The sequence below is a fragment of the Anthonomus grandis genome, chromosome 3 (assembly GCF_022605725.1).
Source record: "Anthonomus grandis grandis chromosome 3, icAntGran1.3, whole genome shotgun sequence".
Classification (NCBI taxonomy): Eukaryota; Metazoa; Arthropoda; class Insecta; order Coleoptera; family Curculionidae; genus Anthonomus; species Anthonomus grandis.
The window spans coordinates 36,303,714-36,326,179 of NC_065548.1; the positions used below are offsets into that span (position 1 = coordinate 36,303,714).

Sequence of the window (22,466 nt, forward strand, 5' to 3'; positions counted from 1 at the left end):
AGGCGCTATTAAAAAACTAATCAAATTTTAAATAAAATGTCAGTAATATTTGTTTTAAATTAAGGACTTTAATAGAAAAAGGTTTGAAGGAATTTCATCATATATTATTATTACGGTTACTATAAATCCTTTAAATATTACATTATATCCTATATACAGTTGTGGTCACATAAATAGCACACTTAGCCTTTTCATATATTACTTACAAAAAACAAATTCCTGCTTCTGATAAGAAAATATTTAAGCAGTTAATCTCCTCCTAATGATGGAAAATGCTATGTTAGACGTCCTCCCAATCGTGCCTTAAACCCTAGGTACACAATTAAAACTGTTAAGCATGGAGGAGGATCAATTATGATATGGGGAGCAATGTCATGGCATGGTGTTGGACCTATTCATCGTATAGAGGGAATAATGGACCAATACAAGTATAGGGAGATTTTGCAGAATGTTATGGAACCATACATGGAGCATTTTATGCCAATTACATGTAAGTTCATGCACGATAATGATCCAAAACATTCTGCAAAATCAATAAAACGATGGTTTACTAAAAATGTGGTAGATGTTTTGGAATGGCCGCCACAAAGCCCAGACCTGAACCCTCTGGAAAATTTGTCGGATCACGTTAAAACCAAAATTAAGGTATTAAATCCCTCAAATCTGGATGAACTATGGCAAAACTTCCAAGAGGCTTGGAACAGTATTCCGGCAAGCGTGTGTGCAAAATTGGTGGAGTCAATACCCAAGCGATTAAGTGAAGTTATAAAAAATAAAGGATACCCAACAAAATATTAAATTGGTTTTGGTGAAAGTAAATATTTTTTAAGTGTGCTATTTAAATGGCCAGCATTTCTTTAGTTTTTTTGTTATGTTTCTTATATATTTAAAATACTCTTTTAATTTTAATTAAATACAACTCTTTGTAGAACATCTAAGCTAAATATATTATAAAAAAAATAGAAAATGGTATTTAATATTTTTTATCGCAATTTAGAAAAGTGTGCTATTTATATGACCATAACTGTATGTTGCACAAGAATTACGTTTCGTATAATCATTTAGTTAATTGTATAATATTTTAAGATATGACTATTTATAAGTAATTATAGTTTTTTTTAATAAATAATAAAATGATAAATCCTATTTTTTGGCTTAACAAATAGAGTAAATAACTGTGAAGTGTCGATTAAGTCAATTAATTAAAACAACGAATTACAAAATAATAGTTAACATTTACACCATAATTTGCTAGCCAAAAGACATATGCATCATATTGTAAAAAAATCAAATAATTTCTGTTATTTATATTTCTTAAACCCTGTATATTCAATAAACAATATTTTAGCAAGAGGGTTAACTTTTTAATAATCTTATTATTAATAACCTGCTTTATAAATATTTCTGCTAATTTCTAAATATTTATCTTTTTTATCATATTCGTATATCCGGGATAAAATGCATTATTTGTCTTTCAAACTCGATAACCTGTCTTACGTTCATAATCGATTTTGAACACGAAATTGCAATAAATATACTGTTTTACCATCATGTCCTCAATAAATATCAAACAAACAAAAGCTAACTGAACCACAATATAAATCAATCCTTTGCCTTCACCTCCACTTCACCTCAACACTTTTAAACCAACAACGTAAACAATCAGAAATTACAAAAATAAGAAAGAAAATGAATGAACCGAATGGGAACGAAATTGGTTATTATTAAGCCGTGGCCAATCCAGGAAAACTGAAGGGAGGGTATGGATTATGACCCTTAAACGGCAACGTTGCCACATTTTATCAATGAAAAGCAGGGTTTTACGAAAGTGGCGCATTAATTTGCATAGCAACCAGCTGATGGAGTTTCCGGAACAGGTGTTTAAGGTGGTGATATTGAATGCACTATACTGAGTGTATTTGGGCAAAGATACGTTTAAAAATAGTTTAATGGGCTCTTGCATAACCACTATTAAACATACTTTAAGCTTAATTTAACTAGTAAAATGTAACGTCATTTCTAAAAATACAATACCCATAAACTTTTTTATTGTCCATTTAAGATTGTTATTATATTGTCCAATACTCAATTCGTAACAACATTAAGTCATTAGAATACAAATAATTCCTACGATTGTATGAACGTAACCCTTTTTATACATTATTCCAGTAAATATAGGGGCAGAAATAAAGAAACTAATGTCATTTAGACTTTTTAGCTGGTAATATTTCGCAATTGTTATGCCTTAAAGGTAATTTCCCAATATAGCTATTTCAGAGGAAACCGCTTAATCAGTATACTATGCCTATATCAGCTCTATTTGGATCGCTGATAGTATAATTCCTTAAAACTTATATTTACCATAAAAAACCATTTAATATACCAGAAATATCCCTAATTTTAAATAGCATCCTGTATACCGGGTGGTGCGTCGCCGAGCGGAACATAGGAAAACCCATGTAAATTTTAAGGAAATCAATTATTGGCTTCCCTGTACATTTTATAGAAAAAATTTAATATAACTTTTTGAAGAGACCAATCTGGCAAACCCTTGTGCAAAGTTTCAAAAAATTTTAATAGCGAATCTTGAATTATTCAATCGACGAAAAGAAAGCCATAATTAAGTGGCATTATGCGGAAAACAGTTTTAGAGCACTATCTGAAATGTTTTCAGTTTATTTCCCCACCAAGCCCATTCCATCCATTTCAACTAATAAACGTATTGTCAATAAGTTCAAGATATCGTAATAAATAATTAAAAATTTAAATTTAAATTTAAATGTTCAACTCAGGATATCAAAAATAGAGCCGAAGAAAGAGAGAACAGAGATCTTAATATTCTACTGAGTGTGGAGGAAAACAAGATGGTTAGTACGAGGGTTCTTGGGCAAGAGGTAAATAAACATCATACAACGGTATTGCGCACTTTAAAAAAACACAAATATTATTCGTATAAATTCGAAAAACATCAAGAGCTGCAGGAAGGAGATGAAGAGCGAAGAATGGCATTTTGTTTTGAAATGATGGAAAGAACAAATAATGATAGGAATTTTTTAACAAATATTTGTTTTACAGATGAATGTACATTTACCCTCAACAATGAACCAAATGTTCAGAATTGCCGGTATTGGAGCCAAGAAAATGAACATCGTTTTGTTCATACTCGGACACAATATCCCCAAAAAACAAATGTATTCATGGGAATTATCGGACACCATATCATTGGACCCTTTTTTATGGACTATAATCTAACAGCTGAAACCTATTTGGACTTATTTCAAAATCAAATTGGACCCGCCTTGGAAGAAGTTGTTTAGGAAGATCAAATGATCTGGTACCAAATGGATGGTTGCCCGGCCCATAATGCCCGTATGGTTAGAGAGTGCTTGGAAAATGCTTTTAACGGCAATATTATTGGTTCACGGTACCGGATACTTTGGCCAGCCAGGTCACCTGATCTTTCACCGAATGACTTCTTTTTGTGGGGTCATTTAAAAAGTGACAGTTAAAAAAGTTAAAATTTGAAAATCTAAACCAGTAACAAAACGCTATTTCGTTAGAATATAATAAAATTTCCCAATATCAACTTAGTAACGTTAGAAATGAATTTTATGATCGGTTAGGATATTGTTTAGCTGTTAATGGGGGGTTGTTTGAACATTTGATTAATTGATGTTTTTATATAATTCTCTATTATTTTTAAAAAAGTTATTGTATTTTATTTTATTTTTTCACGCTTAGTGAAATATTAAGAGTTCTGTTCTCTCTTTTTTCGGATCTATTTTCGATCTTCTGTGTTAAACATATACAATTATTTATTGCAATGTCTTTGGACTCGAATTTACTAACAATAGGTTTTATGGTTGAAATGGACCAGATAGGCTTGATAGTAAAATAAATTGAAAATATTTCAGATACTGCTATTGGTTTAATTAAGTATGATAAAATTATTTTTTTAATAATCGATAATAATAATTGTTATTGGTTTAACTTCATCGTTATATTAAATAAAAGTTTAGATAAAAAAGTAATGTTAACGTGTCTTACTTTGAATGTATGGTTGCGAGATTGATAAAACGATCAAAAAAAAACATTTCTTGTATTCGGCAGTACGTCAGATTTGACAAAGCCTTATAACAAATTGTTTGCTGATGGCTGGTGTCTGGTTTTACCTGAATTGGTAATTTTGGAATTGCATTTAATTGAATAATTCAAGATTCGCTTATTAAAATTTTTGAAAACTTTGCACGAGGGTTTGCCAGATTGGTCTCTTCAAAAAGTTATGTTACATTTTTTCTGTAAAATGTACAGGGAAGCCAATAATTGACCCCCTTAAAATTTTCATGGGATTTCCTATGTTCCGCGACGTACCACCCGGTATAGTGTATATATTACGCCTCTCGGTGTAAATAAAACATTTTAATTAGTTCTTGATATAAGATGCAAAATGACAGTTATTCTCTTGAAAATTATGTATTATAGTTTTTTCTAGTACATTTTATTAAACTATACTATATAATTAATTTATTCGAAACAGTCAGTTCTCTGAACTGGCATTAAAGACAAAGACAACATTTATAATTATGGCAAAAATTCAAGACTCAAAAAAAAACACAAAATATTAATATATTTATATGTAGTCTTAGTAAGACTGTTGACTTACTAAGTCGACTACAGTAGCCAAAGGATACACTGAAAATGTAATAAGCTATAAAGTAATGTTAACACAAAAGAATTATAAAGTTGAAGAAATCCAGACTTGCAGTGGAGTTAATATGTTAAAGGATAACTAAAATAGTTTCGGTCATCCTCCACTAAATTTATTAGAAAAACCATATTTCCTATATGTTTCGGACATGGACATAAGATGTCCATCATCAGGGATCTATAAAGAACCGAGGAAACTTATAAGCTAAAGATTAAAAGTGTTGAAATAAAAAGGTATTAAAAATAACTTACATACAATGAGGGTTTTCATCACAACACATAAAAAGCCACAGTGCTTCTGACAAGGTCAAAGGTTAAAATTACTAACAATAAACAAAAAGGGTATCTACAATAATGATAAAAAGGCTTAATTAACTAACAAATAAACAATTGGACGTTGAAGACAAAAATACTGTAAGACCCTGTTTATTTTCTAAAGAATTGAAATATTTTTCTTAGTCATTAAGATGAAATTTATCGGTCTGACCGCAAAGAGGTCCAGGATATTTACAAAACTAAAGCTAGCTCAGCGGTACCGTAAGTAACCGAATACGGTTTACACTTAGCGTTTCCCCTCGGGAATTATTTTTATGGGTTTCGATAAAAGAGTCTGAGATAAATATTTGGTTTATAAAATTCATTTGAGTTTTGGTCACTAAAGAGTGAAGTTATTTAATAAAAACAATAAAGGGTGTTGCGACGTGAAATAAGCTGTGTTGGTTTGGTGTAGTGTTTTACTACAAGAAAGGGTGAGTGTTCTCACAGAGTATGCTTATTTCTATCTTATTGATTACACCGATAATTTACCTTTTTAATTAAAAATGTGATTAATGAAATATTTTAATGACCGATTGTTGCTTGTCTTGCTTGTGTTGTTGTGGCGATGGTTAAAATACTGAGCTGGTCTGGGACCATTGCACAGCTCGTTGTATTTAACAAGGCTTTGTATTTGGAGAGGACCCTCGCGTTTTGGTGTCCATTGCACTCCTCAGTACAAAGTGTGTTATCGTCAGGTGGTCTAGATCGGAGATTGCTGTCTCAATCTCATGTTTTATGATAATGTTTTTGGTAGCATTTTGGCTATGGTTTGTGAGTAATGTAGTGCTCACGTTTTGGCATATTGAACGATTGTATATCATTCAATATCAGTACGTTGTCGTTACTGGGACATTTAACAATCGGATAAAAATAATAAATTGGTGAATAATGAATTTTGGGATATTTAAGTTAAGTGGTTAAATGTTGGTAAACATGAATTAAATGGTTATCGTAAAAGTAAAATCACTGAGCAAGTTTAAAACATATTAATTCATATTATTCATATTAATGAATTTTACTTCATATTTTTTTATTAATTAATTTTAGGGGAATAAGTGTGCTCAGGTTACTTTTATTATTTCAGGTCTACACGTCACCATCTCTACTTTGGAGTCGCCCAAGCGCCCAGTTGTTTTACAAGGTGTTTATTCTATTTTTATGATTTATTTTGATTATTTTGGACTATTTTGAATTTATTTAACGTATTAAAAATTATAAAATTATTTAAATGATGCTCACAGGTTTTAATTATTATAATACTTACATTAAGATGCATGAGAAAGTGCCTAAACAGGGTCTAAACAAACATTAAAATCACATAATTACCACACTAGGATAATTGTTAGGTCAACAAGAATTAAGAACAAAAGAAACATATACATTTTCAAAAGATAGGGCGCGCCCTATTTAAAATACGGTACCTGTAATTTGTAAAATTAGACTTTGTTAAGTTGGCGACAAATGGCGGTACTAGAAATGATACCTATAAATAAAATGTTTTGACTCTAATATGAGAGAAAAAAGGCGTTATAAATTAGCATTAAAATTTAACGAATTAAAAAAATGTGTGGATGAATGATTTATTTTATCATTGACACATGTAGTATTATTATTTTGTATAGCTCTATTTATTTCTAATATTTCAAGCAAATCCAGTTTATTACCTTTATGGCAGAAATGTAAATATTTGGTGTCTAAAAGAGGATCGAAGTTATGACACATACTGAGATGTATGTGTCTAGCAAAATTGGATTTAATATTTGAAGGGCAAAGATTGCGTTTTCTAGCCTTTTCGATCTCTTTACAATGTTCAGTAACACGAGTGGAGAATTTTCTACCGATTTGGCCGATATAAAAAAACGCCACAGTTATCACTAGAGCAGTTTAATTGATAAACACCCGATTTTTGGTCGGGGGGTACTATGTCCTTTGGGTTAACTATGAAGGATTTCAGAGTGTGTACGGTTTTAAAGCTTGTATTAATAAGGTGAGAGCTAAAGATGTTTTTTAATTTATGTGATGTCGGACCCCAAAATGGCAGTGAAAAATATTTAGTTTCTTTAGGTTCTTTATACACTAAATTTCTGTTAAGTGATTTATTTAAATGTTTGTAATAAATTTTATTTATAAGTTTCGGTGGAAAATTATTGTTATTTGCAATTTGTTTAATAATATTCAACTCCGAGAGGAAGTCTGTCCTTTCTAGGGGGATAGAGAAAAGTCTAGAAAAATACGAATGAAACGAAGCAAGTTTATGGCTATGGGGATGGTGCTGTCAGTACTTGTGAGTTTACGATATATCGAAAATTTAATTTTATGGTTGAAGCGTTTTAGATTAAGATCCAGAAAAGGCAATGATTCATTTTCTTCTATTTTAAAAGTGAACGTTATTGAAGGGTGTAAGGCATTTAGAAAAGTTACAAAAGTGTTTAACTCTTCTTTATTCCCTTGAAAAATGACAAAAGCATCATCCACGTATCTTTTGATGAAGAAGATGTGGTGAAAATGAGAACTGTTCTTAATTTTGTGTTCTAAATTAGACATGAAGATCTCTGCTAGCAGAGGAGATAAGCTTGAGCCCATAGCGACTTCTGTGTTTTACTGGTAAAAACATCCATTAAACTGGAAAAAATTTTGTCGTAGAACTAACTCAACTAAAGGGCATACATTATTCCCAAATTCATATTGATAATTTATGCCTTAACGGGGCCTATAACGGTGTTTTTTACCCTTCAAATGTCGAAAATACCAAGTTTGGTCTATTCTTTTATCATACTAAAAAAATTCTAGTTTTTTAAAATATGTCGGCTTTCTCAAATGACATATATATAATAAGTATCTAGAGATGCCGTATTATCATTCTTAAAAAAATCATAATTTTTCACCCCTAGCAACGGTGTTTTTTTACCCTTCAAATGTCGAAAATACCGAATTTGGTCTATTCTTTTATCAAACTAAAAGAAATTCTTGTTTTTTAAAATACGTCGGCTTTTTCAAATGACATATATAATAAGTGTCTACAGATACCGTATTATCATTCTTAAAAAAATCATAATTTTTCACCCCTAGCAACGGTGTTTTTTTACTCTTCAAATGTCGAAAATACCGAATTTGGTCTATTCTTTTAAAAAAATTCTAGTTTTTTAAAATACGTCTGCTTTTTCAAATGACATATATAATAAGTATCTATAGATACCGTATTATCATTCTTAAAAGAATCATAATTTTTTACCCCTAGCAATGGTGTTTTTTTACCCTCCAATTGTCGAATATACTTCTTTTATCAGAGTAAAATTATTATAGTTTTTTTAAAATACGTCGGCTTTTTTAAAAGGCATCTATAGTAAGTATATACAGACATAATCCCTTAAAAAATCATATTTTTTCACCCCTAGCAACGGAGTATTTTTACCTTTCAAATGTCGAAAATCCCGAATTTGGTCTATTCTTTTATCATCATAAAAAAATTATAGTTTTTTTAAAATTCGTTGACTTTCTCAAACGGTATATCCAGTAAGTTAGTAGAGATATTGAGTTGTCATCCCTAAAAAAATCCTCAAATTGCGACCATAACAACGGTGTTTTTTTTGCTTTTTAAACGACTTACATCGAGTTATATAATTATTAGTAAAGAGGAATTTTTTGCGTTGAGAAAATGCATCTAATGGAAGTTATAATGCATCTAAAGTTTTGCATGTGTTGAATAAACTATCAATTTTTATAAGCGCCGCTTCGACATCGCGCGCGACTCGTAACCCGGCAACCGCCGTTGCTGGTATTCCGTTGCTAACATTACTCCGGGCTGACCAATTCTTGTTTCACCAATTATATATGAATATTGATCACTAGTCAACGAGAATATATCTCACATTATTAATGGCCCTAGCTCATCACAATCATTACAAATTTTGATGGGAGAACGAACAAGCAGATCCAGCATAAATGAAAATCACGAATCAGTTTGCTCGATTTTTGTGATATTACTGTATACTATCACAAACCTTGTTACTTATCCATTAAACTGAATACAACCGAATAGTAATGTATTACGTTTTCATAAAGGTTCTCTTTCATAAAGGGAGTGGTGAGGGCGACCAACGCCTCAAATTAAAGGGAGAAAGAAATTAGCATTTTAAGATGTTCTCAAAGTTATTAAATTATTGGACATCAGACATCGGATTGAATAACCATAAAACTATTTGTCGCCCTGAAAACAGTGAGATTTGTTTATTTATAAATTTTTGGGCATATTCATGATTTACCAGGTGAATAATTATTGCTAAATTTGGATATTTTATATGAATTATTATTGCCTTGATAATAAAAAGAGCAAACAAAAATATATATGGCTCGAATGAGAGGTGATAGTTTTGGTCGAGAGGTAGGAGAAGGTACATTAATTATTTATTAGGAAAACAAATGAACATAAAAGAAAACGATGTTTCAAACCACAATGCTGAACAAGTGATTTAGACAAAATTAACGAGGTTTAAATAAGAACAACCAGACCAGTATATATACATAACAAAACATATGTTGAGCTGATATTTGGCAATACCTCGATTTTATAAATGAAATGTTAAATCTCAAAACGATTTTAAATCGAGTTGGTTCCCTGTCATAATAACAGAAAGCCGGATTTTACCTAATTCGGTTTAAACACTCCATGAAAACGTAGTAATTCTTTCATTTGACAGATTTCCATAGCCAGGTCCAGAATAATATAGAGAGTGGTTAAATTCGAGCCTGGTGATCTCTAAGACCGTAAGGATAACCTATATGTCGAGTTAGGGCATAAAACTTAATTTTATGCAGTTTCTGAACACCCTCCCAGATAACCAAAGAAAACTAATATTTTATAGAACTTTTTCTTATATCGTTTTATAGAACTATTTTTATCTTAATTTAGTTTAATCTGGATAGTTTTGTCGATAAAGTGAACAACCACTTAACTACTATTAAAGTTTCATTTAAAAAAAAAAAAAATAACAAACGTTAATCCGACACTCTTTTCATCAGAAATGCATAGTTACAATTTTAGTTTTCTATGCGTATCCTTTGATTTTTGTTGACTAGTTTTGCTAGTTATTTTGAATTTGACGAAAAACGTTATCAAATTTTAACATGACAACAATACTTTTGATCCTAGGCTAGGTTTAAAAAACATGATACTAGCGTTTTTGAAAAATGATAGAGAAAACAAGCGGTGCTTTAAGCTATTCTTAAAAACTAAAAAAATCTATGAAATGAGATATCCTTGATATAAGGATCACATTTACGACATTCGACAATACCACTACCACTAAGGTATTGTTCAAATCCTTATCCTACGATCAATGTTCTTTATTTCTATTTAAAGGTAGTTAAAAGGTTTTGGTTAACTAGTAACGCCTGTTTCCATTGAAGTACAAACCAAACATCCTAGTCTTCAAAAATTAAATTTAAATTTTCTTAAAAAATTTACATAAGAAATCAGCAGTAGATATTTTTTAATATAAAAAAAGAAGTTTCTATATTAATCAGGATTATCTTCAGTTATCATTACTAAAATACATCTTTATTTTCATTTCATAAACTGTTGTGATTCTTCAATCATGTAAATGCTAATTTTGGATTAAATATAATCTTATTGATCAGAACGTTTATATTTTTATTAAATTCTTGCCGTTGCTAGAAATACACAATGTAAACTACTTATGACGGAAAAGTAGTGGTGAGGGCGACCAACGCCTCAAATTGAAGGGAGAAAGAAATCAACATTTTAAGATGTTGCAGCAGAGTATTTAAATGAGTCTCTTCACACAAAGTGAAAAAGTTATATAGTTAAAGTGACATTATAAAACTCCATCCGCTCAGGCACGACTAAGAGAGTAAATAGGTTGAGAAAACAGAAATTCTAGTATTCCTCATATTAAAGATAAATTCCCAAAGTAATTACAGATTTGCATTGTCAAAATGCAATAATGTTATGCAAATTGAAACTTGATATAACTATGACAAACATCACAGATATGTTTATTTGTTTGGATAAAAAATGACTCAGTACCATAATTGTCCACTCAAGCAAACAATTTATCAAGTTTATTACTCGTTTCTGGTTATTAGTAGAATAAACATTAAAAAGTTAGCATAATAATTGACAATAGATGTAACTATTAAACCTATTTAAACTGCTAATGAAAGCAATGAGCAATTTTATCAATTTCTTTACAGAATTATAGATTACAGTCAGTAAAAGTGAAACTTGTACACCCATTGATTGATTTAAATTGTATTATAAAATTATTGTGCAAAAATTAAACTCATACACATATTATTATAAAATACATGTTTAAAACTAAATCTAATATTTTGTACGTAAAACTGTGTTAGATATATATGAGAGCATTCAAACGATTTGGCATCGCTCTTCCTTCGATATTTTTGAGCAATCTGCCTTTATAAATAGTATGATTTTTACTTATTGGCAAATCTTGTTTTCTTATGTAAAATTTTAAGACTATACATTTTCGATAACGTTAACGTTTTCTGCTTTGAGTTTTGCTATTTTTATCACCCCGTTTTATAATTGCAATTTTTTTTCTAATTAATGATTTGTTCGGCTCTCTCCACACCCATAGTTAATAATGAACCAAAAAGGCTCAGTTTGCTTTCGTCTGAGCAAGTACTATTTATTTTTGCTTCCTTTACTAATCCACGGCTTTTTCCGAGCAACTCAGCCATGAGAATGATGCCATGCCTCTTTAGGACATTTCGAACAGTTTGAGTACTTGACAGTCTTGTGGAGGTATTTTTGAATTTCTTGTTTAACTTTACGTAGAATCCAGCGTTAATCTGTCGATTTTCCACTTTGAAGAACAAAATAATCTAATTTCTGCAATAAGCATATGTCACTAAGTATATTATTTAAAATAGAACACCAAATCATTTTCTGTAAGAACTTAATAAATGCAATATAAGAAATGCAGATAATTACCTAAACTACCAAAGCTTCATAGTTTTGCTGGCAATCCATAAAAAGGCTGTGCCAAAAATATATATGGGATAAAATCCTGATGTCTATCCTGCTTCATCCGAGCCTACACGCATGAACTCCAGGGAGATCAATAGCCTCAGCCCTACACTCAGTGATAGAGCGGGTGGAAGTGGACTACAAGGAGTCCACCCTGATTTTATTTATTGGCATCCAATGTGCGTTTGACAAAACAACCTGTCTAAAAATTAGCGTTTCGCTAAAAACTAGAGACACTCCAGACACGTTAATCGGATGGATTTTCAACATGCTTTCCAAGAGAATTATACACATCAGTGTGCAGGACGTCAAAATTGGGGGAATGGTGACCAGATACTGTCCGCAGGGATAAGTGCCTTTACTGTGGAATAAAGTTCTGGATAGTCTCATCATCTGCCTGAATAATGACTACTACCACACAATAGTCTATGCATATGACTTGAGTCATTCTGCAAACTGAGGTCTAAGTACTTTTGCAGTTAACGATATAGAATGTCATTCAAACACTTTGTCTATTTTACTTCATATACATTATAATAATAATTGTAGTAAATTTGAATTGTAGAAAATTATTAGTAGAGATGATCAATTTACTTTTCATTTTCATTTCATTTACTTTTTTCATAACTAAAATATACACCGAATAATCACTATAGCATCCTTAAACAAAATAACTTTAACTTGGTTCACAATCTGCTCCATATTCCCCAATTATAGTGAAATTTAACTTATGAATAATCATATCGTTAAATATCAATAAGTATATCGCCTTGCTTTTAATATATGGAATTATTGAATATTAATAATTACTTAAATAATAATTAAAATTAAGACTTTAAAATATTTTCTATGGTTGAATTTCAACAATAGTCAATTATATTTAGATTGAAATATTAATATTCTTGCATACAAATTTACATATCATATAATATGAACTCTTAAAAATTTTTATTGTTAAATAAAACTGCTAAATTAGTACTTCGTTTTATTGATTTAACAGGCTGCTCAGATGCCAAATCCTAACCACTATTAATTAGTGACACTTTACTGTGGACAATGTTTGCAGTTGATAATGTTGAGAAATTGATAATATCAGCATCAGTTCCAATTAATTGTCGATAAAACAGTACACATGTTACATAATCATTTTTATTAAGAACAAATTGAATAAGGAAGAATTTATTTCGCAAAAATAAATTAGTTTATTGATGGTTATCTTTATTTTATACTTGTTTTTTATTCTTTTTTTTTAACATAATTACACAAAAGTATAAAATATGTTATAAAAAAATATATATGCTTGACTAGCCTGAGGCAAAAAATTTGAAAAGCGACCACTATTCGTGCAAAACATGAGAAACTACGTAATTAAATAAATGTCTTGAACTTGCCAGTAAAGACTTAAATTAAGGAAAAAATGCTCAAAAAGAACTTAAGAAATAAGAAGCATGTTGGAATAATTAATTGGCACAAGTCTTCTCATCGTATCGAGCTTCTTGGGATATGTTGAAAAGGCGTGTTTAAAATTAAGGAATAGTGTTCCAGACAAAGGTTACTGAACTATATGCAAAAGCAATGGCTACAAATTGAGCAAACGATGACAATTTAATAGGAGCTGTCGCAGGCAGCTGTCGAACTGTTATTCACGACAGGGTTAGTCATACACTTTATTAACTAAGATTTTTTTATATTAACTTTTCTTTAAGTGTTGGTGTTTCGGACTTTCAATATTTCACTTCTTTAAATTGTCATACACTATTAATCTATACTTCGATGGATTTTTGTGTTTTTGATAAATTAATATATTCAGATGTATGAATAAATTTGCAAATTTTCATTTATTGTCTTCAAATACCTTTGTCCCCCAGACCATTTTGATGTGTGTAGGTGGTTAAAAAAATAGAAGCCTAACAAACCTTTTGTTAAGAAATTAATTAATTTTCCAGTAATAATTGGCAAAAAAACGTTGACCTTTGTCGTTTAAAAGAATTAGGTTATTTTATGTGTTATTTATGTATTTTAAAACGTTTATATTTAGAAATGCATTCAGGCCCAGTTAAACAAAACTAAAGATGTCTAATGCGCCTCAAATTCGCTTCTGTTTAATAAACAGAGAGAACTTGTGAACTCTTAAACAGTGCTTTTAAAGCAGCTGGGGGTAACGCAACTTTTGACAACATACCGACAAACTTAACCTTCGTTTGGCATTTAGCGTTCCTGCGAATAATACACCATGTGCAAAAAGACTAACTTCTGTAATACTGTCTAAAACTACTCACTTTCGTCCTTGTTGCTTCCTTGCAGTATCAATATTAATAATAAATTTTACTTCATTGTATCTTTGCTTAAAATGACTGATTTTTCGAGGAAACATCTTACTTTGTAGATATAAGTTAACTTTATTTGTAAATTTGTTCTTTCATTTGCTAACTAATTTCTCATTCTTACAGATACCAATTTATGTATTATTGTATAAAGCATTAATGTTTGCATCTCTTCCTTAATAGTTTAGTTAACTAAGCCGGAAATTGGTAGAGAACTTTTAAATCAGAACTTTTAATCAAAAGTATCAGTAAATCTACTCTTACTTTTTTATATCACACTACATCGATTTTAATTACATAAGAGCATATTCTATCGCAAGAACGGAAGCAAAATTATTCTATACGAACGCTCTGTGCTCAAGAAGTTATGCGGTGGTTAAAACGGGATAAACATATTTATTTAAATGATTTGTAGATGCCACCACCACAGTCTACTCATTCCAAACCAAATAAAATAAAAAAGCTAAATTTTCTAATAGACAATGTAATGTTTATTTTTTCAAATATACATTTTGGTCAATATACAGGGTGGTCTAATTTCGAAAGTGAAAACCTCGATATGACAGATAGAAAATTTTAAAATAATATCAATTTGTAACGTAAACTATATTCGAAAAATGCTTCGTTACAGAGATAAAGGGTCTCAAAGTTTTAATTAAAATATTTAAATATGATTATATTTTAGAAACTACTTTAGATATTTAAATTAAATTTAGCACGTTTGGTTAGGTAATAAAGATACATCTTTTTGCGCCAAGATTATTATTTTGCTTCCACCAGTGGTGTGCGTACGTGCGTAAACATCTTCACAGGATTTTATTTTAAAAAGATTGTAGGTCACTGATTACATTTTGAATAAAAATTATTTCTGAAGTCCTCGCTTCGTTTACAACAAAAAATACTATAATTCTTTTTTTCATTTAGTACGTAATTTGTAAAAAAAATTAATTCATTAGGCAATTGGACCTAAATTTTTTGTCGAGTTTTGGAGTAGGTCATGAAACAAAAAAGATTATTACTGTCAGAGCTTTTGCATTTTATTATGATAGGTTTGTGAATATTAGGTCATTTACTTTCAAAATAATTATTATTGGGTAAATATTTGATATGGTGTACCAGAAATATTAAAATCCAAAGAATAATTTTGAGAATAAAAAAATTATTTATTGGATTTTTGGATAGAATGTAAAATACTAGATCCAATGCTTACTCGGGCCAGGCATTTTTTTGCGTTTTTTATTTCTTTTTTTAATCAAATACAGAGGACAGGGAAATTACAAGAGCCAGGGGAGTTACTATTTTCTTCCAGGGTAATTACATTTTTAAGATAAGTATATAATAAAACATAAGTTTAAAGAGCTAATAAACTATATTTTTCTTTAATAAGTAACAAAACATTATTAAGGTTTTTAAAAAAAATAAAAGAAGGAAAAAATCTAAATTATAACATATTTTGTTTAAAAAAATAATAATAAAGAAGTCATTGTTCAAAAACGTCTACTGGTTCAGAAAATTTGTAAAAAGATCTTTTACCTTTAATGTAATGGTAGGCATAGGCAATTTTGAAATAATTTGCTCAATATTAACAAAAGCCACATCCTTCTCATTTACTTTAAATAGAGTACCAGAGTCATTACATAATTTAATAAATGTAACTTTTATTTCGCCGTCTTCCTCATCCACTTCCCCAGAACATATTGCCACATATCTGTAACAGTATACCCCTTTTTTTGATTTTAATTTGACTGAACACATGGTCACCGGGCAAATATTATTAAACTCTATGTTTTGTGTCAGATTCATTTTCAGAGTTTGAATAAACCTCATCTACTGACAAAATAGGCTTAGTATTAAAGTTTAAGGCTGTACAATTCAGTTCTCTTAGTTTATAATGTGAACATGAAACCTTATCACAAAAACAACTAAGGGATTTCATAATAATCTTATTAGGTAAATAAATACTGCCATATAAGCTATTTCTTCTATATCAGTATACGTGACTATAAAAGTTTTTATGGAGGGATCAGTTTTTTCAATAACTCCAGCTTAGGACAGTAAGGAAGGGACTTCGTTACCGAATGAAACAAATTTGTCGGCTGTTCTTTTACAAACAGCTCCTACCCATCTGGCGTACCTATGCCATGACCAGCTTCGTGAAAATTCTATGAAAAGTATACTCATATTGAAAATTGAAAATTTCGTCAAGTTGACAAACCAGCATATTATAGAACACAGTGTTGTTTCTGTATTGGGTTATTGGCCCATCACTAAGAAAGTGGACACATGTTACTTTAAATGGAATTAAATTTAAAATTGGCTTAAGATGGGCCCAGATGTAATTTTAAGTATTACATTTTTTCTGGTCACATAGTCTTTCTTACCAGGGCAAATGCAAAGAATTACTATCGTCCTGGGAAAATTGTCGAACACTATGTTTAAAGGCGTTATTTAGTATATCTTTTCTTCGTTTTCGTTGATGGTCAAGCAAAGAATCTGGGTTTACTGCTTTGTTGATTCTTCTTTTTGAAATAGTACCGATTCAGAGAAATCGGTACTATTTCAAATGAATGTTATATTTTTTTTTACTACGTGCGTAAATGTATCTTTTACTTTTGAAGAAATTAGAATTGGTGAAAAAGAAATTGGTAGAAAAATTTTCTTGAAGCTGTTGTTTCATAACTTCTCCAAATAACAAAGTTAATGTGAACATTTAACATCGCAATTAAAGTTGTGTATATTTAGGTTTTAATCTAAACAGTGTTGTTTTTTAACAACGAATACGCAGATAATAATAATAAAAATAATAAAGACTTTATTTTTACCATTTAACAAGTTAGATTTACAAATAATTCTATCCTAAACATAATTGTACTATTGTGAAAAGAGGCGAAGTCCAGATGTAAAAACCTATATAAAGGCCTATCTACCCTGCTCTACTTAACCTTAGCTATCCATAGTACTTTAGTTCAAGAAAAAAATCTGAAAATCAGGCATATAGTTATACAATTTAATGAAATGGAACAAAGAACAGACTAATTTTAGTTATTAATTTTTGCTTCGGATTTTGTGATGGAAACGCGGAAGCAGCATTTCGTGAATATCGTAGACGTTACCCTATATAAAAGAAGAATTCCAGGTTCTCGTGTTTTTATTAGAACTCATCAAAATTTACTAAACTTTGGCCTGCGTGTGGTATTAATGAACAAAATAGAAACTGTCGAAATAATAATCTAAATATTCATATACTCCATACTTGATAATAATCCAAGCCTTAGCTCTCGCAAAGCAGCTCTGCATCTTCAGATATCAAGGTATAACATATTACGAACACTATATGATGACAATAGACATGCACATCACCTACAACCAGTTCAGGATTTGCATCCCGATGATGCAGAAAAAAGAACATTATTTTGTCATTGGCTTTTAAGTTCAAAGGAGGAAAATCCAAACTTTTTAAATAAGATTCTTTGGACGGATGAGTTCTGTTTTACGAGGCGGGTAACAAATTACGATAATCCATATCTGGGCATATCAAAATCCCAGAGAAATTCGGCCAAGATCAATTCTAAATGAGTTTTCGCTAAACGTGTGGTTGGACGCTCTTAATGATAATGTTTGTGGTCCATATTTCCTGCCTCCCCGATTGAACTCGAAACTGTTTGTGAAGTTTCTCAAGAACGATATGCAGGATTACCTATACTCTATTTCAGAAGTGTGTAGAGCAATAAAACCTCATTAGGTATGCAAAAGTGGTACCTGGTGATCCACCAATATTTTATACCACTACCTTAGTTGGGTATTAGTTTCAATGTAAAATTCTTTCTTTTCGTTGATTGCAGGTAGTGCCACCCGGTTTTGGGTCAATTTATGAGTTTTGCCCATTGTTACCCACTGATAAACATTGAAAACGGTTCGCCAAAGGCGTGCAACTGGGACTTGTTTTTTACCTTATAATTAATGTACTTAAATGCTATTTTACTTTAGAAAGTTACTTTTGTTTAAATGGAATAATATATTTTTCCGAAAATCGATAAGAAATAATAACATTTTTGACAAAATATTTGAAAGAAAAAGTCAATATTTCCTCCAACTTGATTGTTGCCTGGCAACCGAAAATAACAGTAAGGAAATATTTATTTCTGTACTGTAAGGAAATGTTATTTCCATACAGTAAACTTTGGAACATAAATGCGAACAGGCTTTTTCCTAAACAATTTTATTTTTAAAACTTTCAGCACAAACAAGGTTAACATTATATTTTAAAATTATTACTTATTATTTGATATATTTACTGTTATTTGACAATTAGTACAAGTATTGAAAACTGGAAGAACTTGGGAACTAATAGCATTATTTTGTTGAATATTTTCCAAACTAATAATTTTATTTGTATGACAATAACTATTACTATAAATGATCTTGATGTATTGGTTTTTGAATCCGGTATGGTAACTAAAAGTTTAGATAGTAGGTCTTGTATATCTTGTACAGTCATTTTAACCAGCTCGTTCATTCTGCAAGCTCCGGAAATTCCAAATATTACAGCTACCTACAACAATAAATAAGCATGTAAAGAATCCAAATATAATTTGAAGATTTGTAAGTTACCTTAATCATTAAATATTCCTTGTCTGGAGCTTCCTGAATAAATTTGTTTATTTCTTCTTTAGTTAAAATCTTGGATTTTTTTGGCTTATAGGCATGTGCTTGTTGTTTCAGGAATGCCCGAAGTTTTGAATATTCAGATATATCCACATCATCTCTAATTGCAAGGGTTGCCTTCAGCATTGAATAATTGGCCCATAAAGTTGAAGAATTCATCTTGGAACCAAGCTCCAAGAAGTATGCCATTACAACATTTTCCGAGAAAGAAGTTACATTTTTATTCGTACGGTAGTCCATGAAGCGGTTGTATGCATAGTTATACTTATTTCTAGATTTTATTGGTAACAATTCCAATGATGCAGCATTCATTGCCTCCGTGAGTTCTGGGAGGGTTTCAGAAATGGAACAGTCATCATCACTCATCATTTTACACGTTACTTTGGCTTTTTAAAACGTTAAAAAATCAACACTTTGGAAAGACGCCACAAATAAACTTTTCACTCGTCAAGTTTGACAATTTAAAATTATGTACTTCGTTTCCGTAGTTACAAAACAATGTTTCATGGCTTCTTTTATTTAAGGGAAAAATAATAATGTTGATTTAAAATTTTTAACATGATTAGTAATAATTTACCGTAATTTTAATGATTCCCGATTTTCGGAAAAATAGTATGTAGACCTCGTGGGAAAAGCCACATTCCCGGACTCCGTATTGCCAGTCTCGGCTTGCGCCTCGACTGGCAATTTTTACGATCGCCCGGGAATGTTAAGCTTTTCCTACTAGGTATACAATATACTATTTTTCACAAATTTATTGAACATAATATGTAGAGTAAAACAGTTGAAAATGTCACTTTTGGATCTGGCACTTTTTGAAGAGTGTATAACAATTTTAAATTATAATAGATTGTAGTCTTCTTCGTCATCTGACGAACTGTCATCACCTCTTGACATTATAATTAAAGGATCGACTGTCTGATCGATGAGGTTGTCAAGATCCCACATTTTGTCCTCTTGCTTAATTACATGCTGGACTGCTTTTCGCCAATTCTCTGGTGTCGCTTCCGTAATGGCTTGATCAAACAGTAGCTTAACATCTTTCATTTTAAAAGTCGTGTTTTGTCTTGCTACAAATCCTTTTACCTGCGCCCATATCAGTTCTATAGGATTTAGTTCGCAATGATATGGCGGTAAGCGCAGTACAGTTATATTATATTTTTCGGCTATATCTTCCACGGCGTATTTCATGAAACGAGTTTTGTGTAAGTTTGCTATTGCCAGCAGTTCTTTTTTTATCAAATTTGCTTCAAACGCAATACCTTTTGCAGTCAGCCAATCGATAATTTCTTGCTTTCTCCAACTTGAAGTTGGCGTCTTCTCTATTCGCCGTGAATGATAGCTTGCGTTATCCATAACCACCACCGAATTAGCCGGAAGAAATTTTATCATTTCACCAAAATAGTCCTCGAAAACGTCTGAGTTCATGTCTTCATGGTAATCTCCTGTGCGAGTCGACTCAAAGGTTAGCAGACCTTCTTTTAAAAATCCCTCTTCGCTTCTAATATGTGTGATTATAAGTCTTTTTCCTTTTTCCGAAGGTACTTTAATACCCGTAGACAGGCCTTCTATGAAAGCTTGGCGAGCACTGGTTATATTTTTGTCTTGCCACATTTTTTGGACTATATAACCTTCGTTAATCCACGTCTCATCAAGATAAAAAACTTTCTTTTGCTCCCTGCGGTACTGCTTGATACTTCTCAAGTATTGTCGTCTCCAACAAACAATTTCGTTGCTCTCCAGTAAAAGTGCTTTGCGGTTATGCTTTTCCCAGGCAAAATCCATATTTTTTAAAGTTTTCCATAAAAGTTTTCTACTTATCAACGGAATACTGTCATCTCGGCCAAGCTCCATTAAAATTTTGTCTAGGGTGGGTATTTCCTTTTTAAAATAAAAAGAGTGAACTTTTCTTCGAATTATACATTTAGCATTTTCATCAAGGACTTTTGTAGGTCGTCCTGGCTTTTGCTTGGGAGATTCCACTTGACCTGATACTTTTCTTTCCCGCAACAATTTGAAAATGGTGGACTTTCTAATTCCACTCATTCGAGAACATTTTTCAACAATTTCTTGCACAGTAAAACTAGGGTAATCGTGTTTTATGCAATCATGTACATTTAAAATAATAACTTTTTCACTCAGCGATAGTGGAGAATTTTTAGTACGTCTTTTCGTTGGACTGAATACCTCCATTTTTTAAATATTGGGATAATAATATTGTGATTACACTACAGCGTAGCAGTGACTACTAACGTTTAAAATATGATTTGAAAGTATTTATAGTCTGTATATATTACCTGACCCCATTTTTGCATGTTACAAAGCGTTAAAAGATAGGTACCTATACAAAAGGATTAAAAGTATTTATTTAGTATTTAGTCTCTTTCAAAATAAAGGCATTTAATCCGTGAAAATTAAATTCATAAATATTATAAGTACCTGCGCCTATGAACTACCACGGAATGTAGCCAAACAGAACGGAATTCCCCAGTTTATTGCTCTATACACTTCTGAAATAGAGTATAGACGATTTACCCATTAATTATTACTAAACGATTTACCCATTACGATTACAAAAATTCAATTAAACATCTGAAGTAGTTTTGAAAATGTAATGAAATTTGTATCTTTGTAACGAAGCATTTTTCAAATACAGTTTACGTTTCAAACCGATATTTCGATATTTTCTACCTGCCATTTAAGTTTCCGCTTTCGAAATTGGACCACCCTGTATATTAGTTCAATAAATTCAGACTTTTGGAAATAATGGCATATTTGGGTAGTGCGTGTCTTATATTTGAAAATAACAGATCGCTTTTAAGTCTGATTTCTCATAAACTAATAGGAATATTTTCATAGAATTTCTTGATGAAGACAATAAATATACAAATCGAAAACAGTTCACTCTTTTTTCTTTTTGAAAAAAGAAATACTTACTTTTGGGAAAAAAGAAGAGAATGAGAATTGTATACATTGGAAGCGATAAGGGATTTTTAAAAGGCTTTCGGTAATGCCGGATGGAAGATTGCCATGAGGACATGAATTCAAATATTTTCGAAGACTATTAAAATTTCTTCTGGCTGATTCTGTGGTGATTATGGATAATATTACCATTCACGGCGCACAGAGAAGACACCAACTTCATCTTGGAGAAAACAAGAAATTATATTTACTAGTTTGTCTAACAAGAGACATTGAGTTTGAACTTAATTTGATTAGAAAAGAGCTCGCCGTAGCAAATTTACACAAAACTCATTTATTGACAACCTGATCGATTGACCTTTTAATTATAGTGTCAAAGTGTTCTTCAGATGATAATGATCTTCATAAATGTAATCTTAATAATAATTATTATTTTTATAAACCCGAGTTTTTATAAAAAACCTAATTTGCCGCTGTAGGGTGTGATAAACTGATAAAACAATATTAAAGTTTAATAT

At 30.8% G+C, this 22,466-nt stretch overlaps 1 protein-coding gene and 1 long non-coding RNA gene across 4 annotated transcripts in view; one reads left to right on the forward strand and one right to left on the reverse strand.

The window, feature by feature from the left end:
* The window catches only part of LOC126734468 (serine/threonine-protein phosphatase 2A 56 kDa regulatory subunit gamma isoform-like), a 129,957-nt gene that overhangs the window by 65,491 nt on the left and 42,000 nt on the right, over positions 1–22,466 (reverse strand). The window lies entirely within an intron of this gene.
* Positions 5,061–22,466, forward strand: part of LOC126734480 (uncharacterized) — a 68,547-nt gene continuing 51,141 nt past the window's right edge. Inside the window, exons 1-2 of the long non-coding RNA XR_007660066.1 lie at positions 5,061–5,456; positions 6,110–6,166. This is a non-coding gene — a long non-coding RNA (uncharacterized LOC126734480). The remainder of the gene's footprint in view (positions 5,457–6,109; positions 6,167–22,466) is intronic.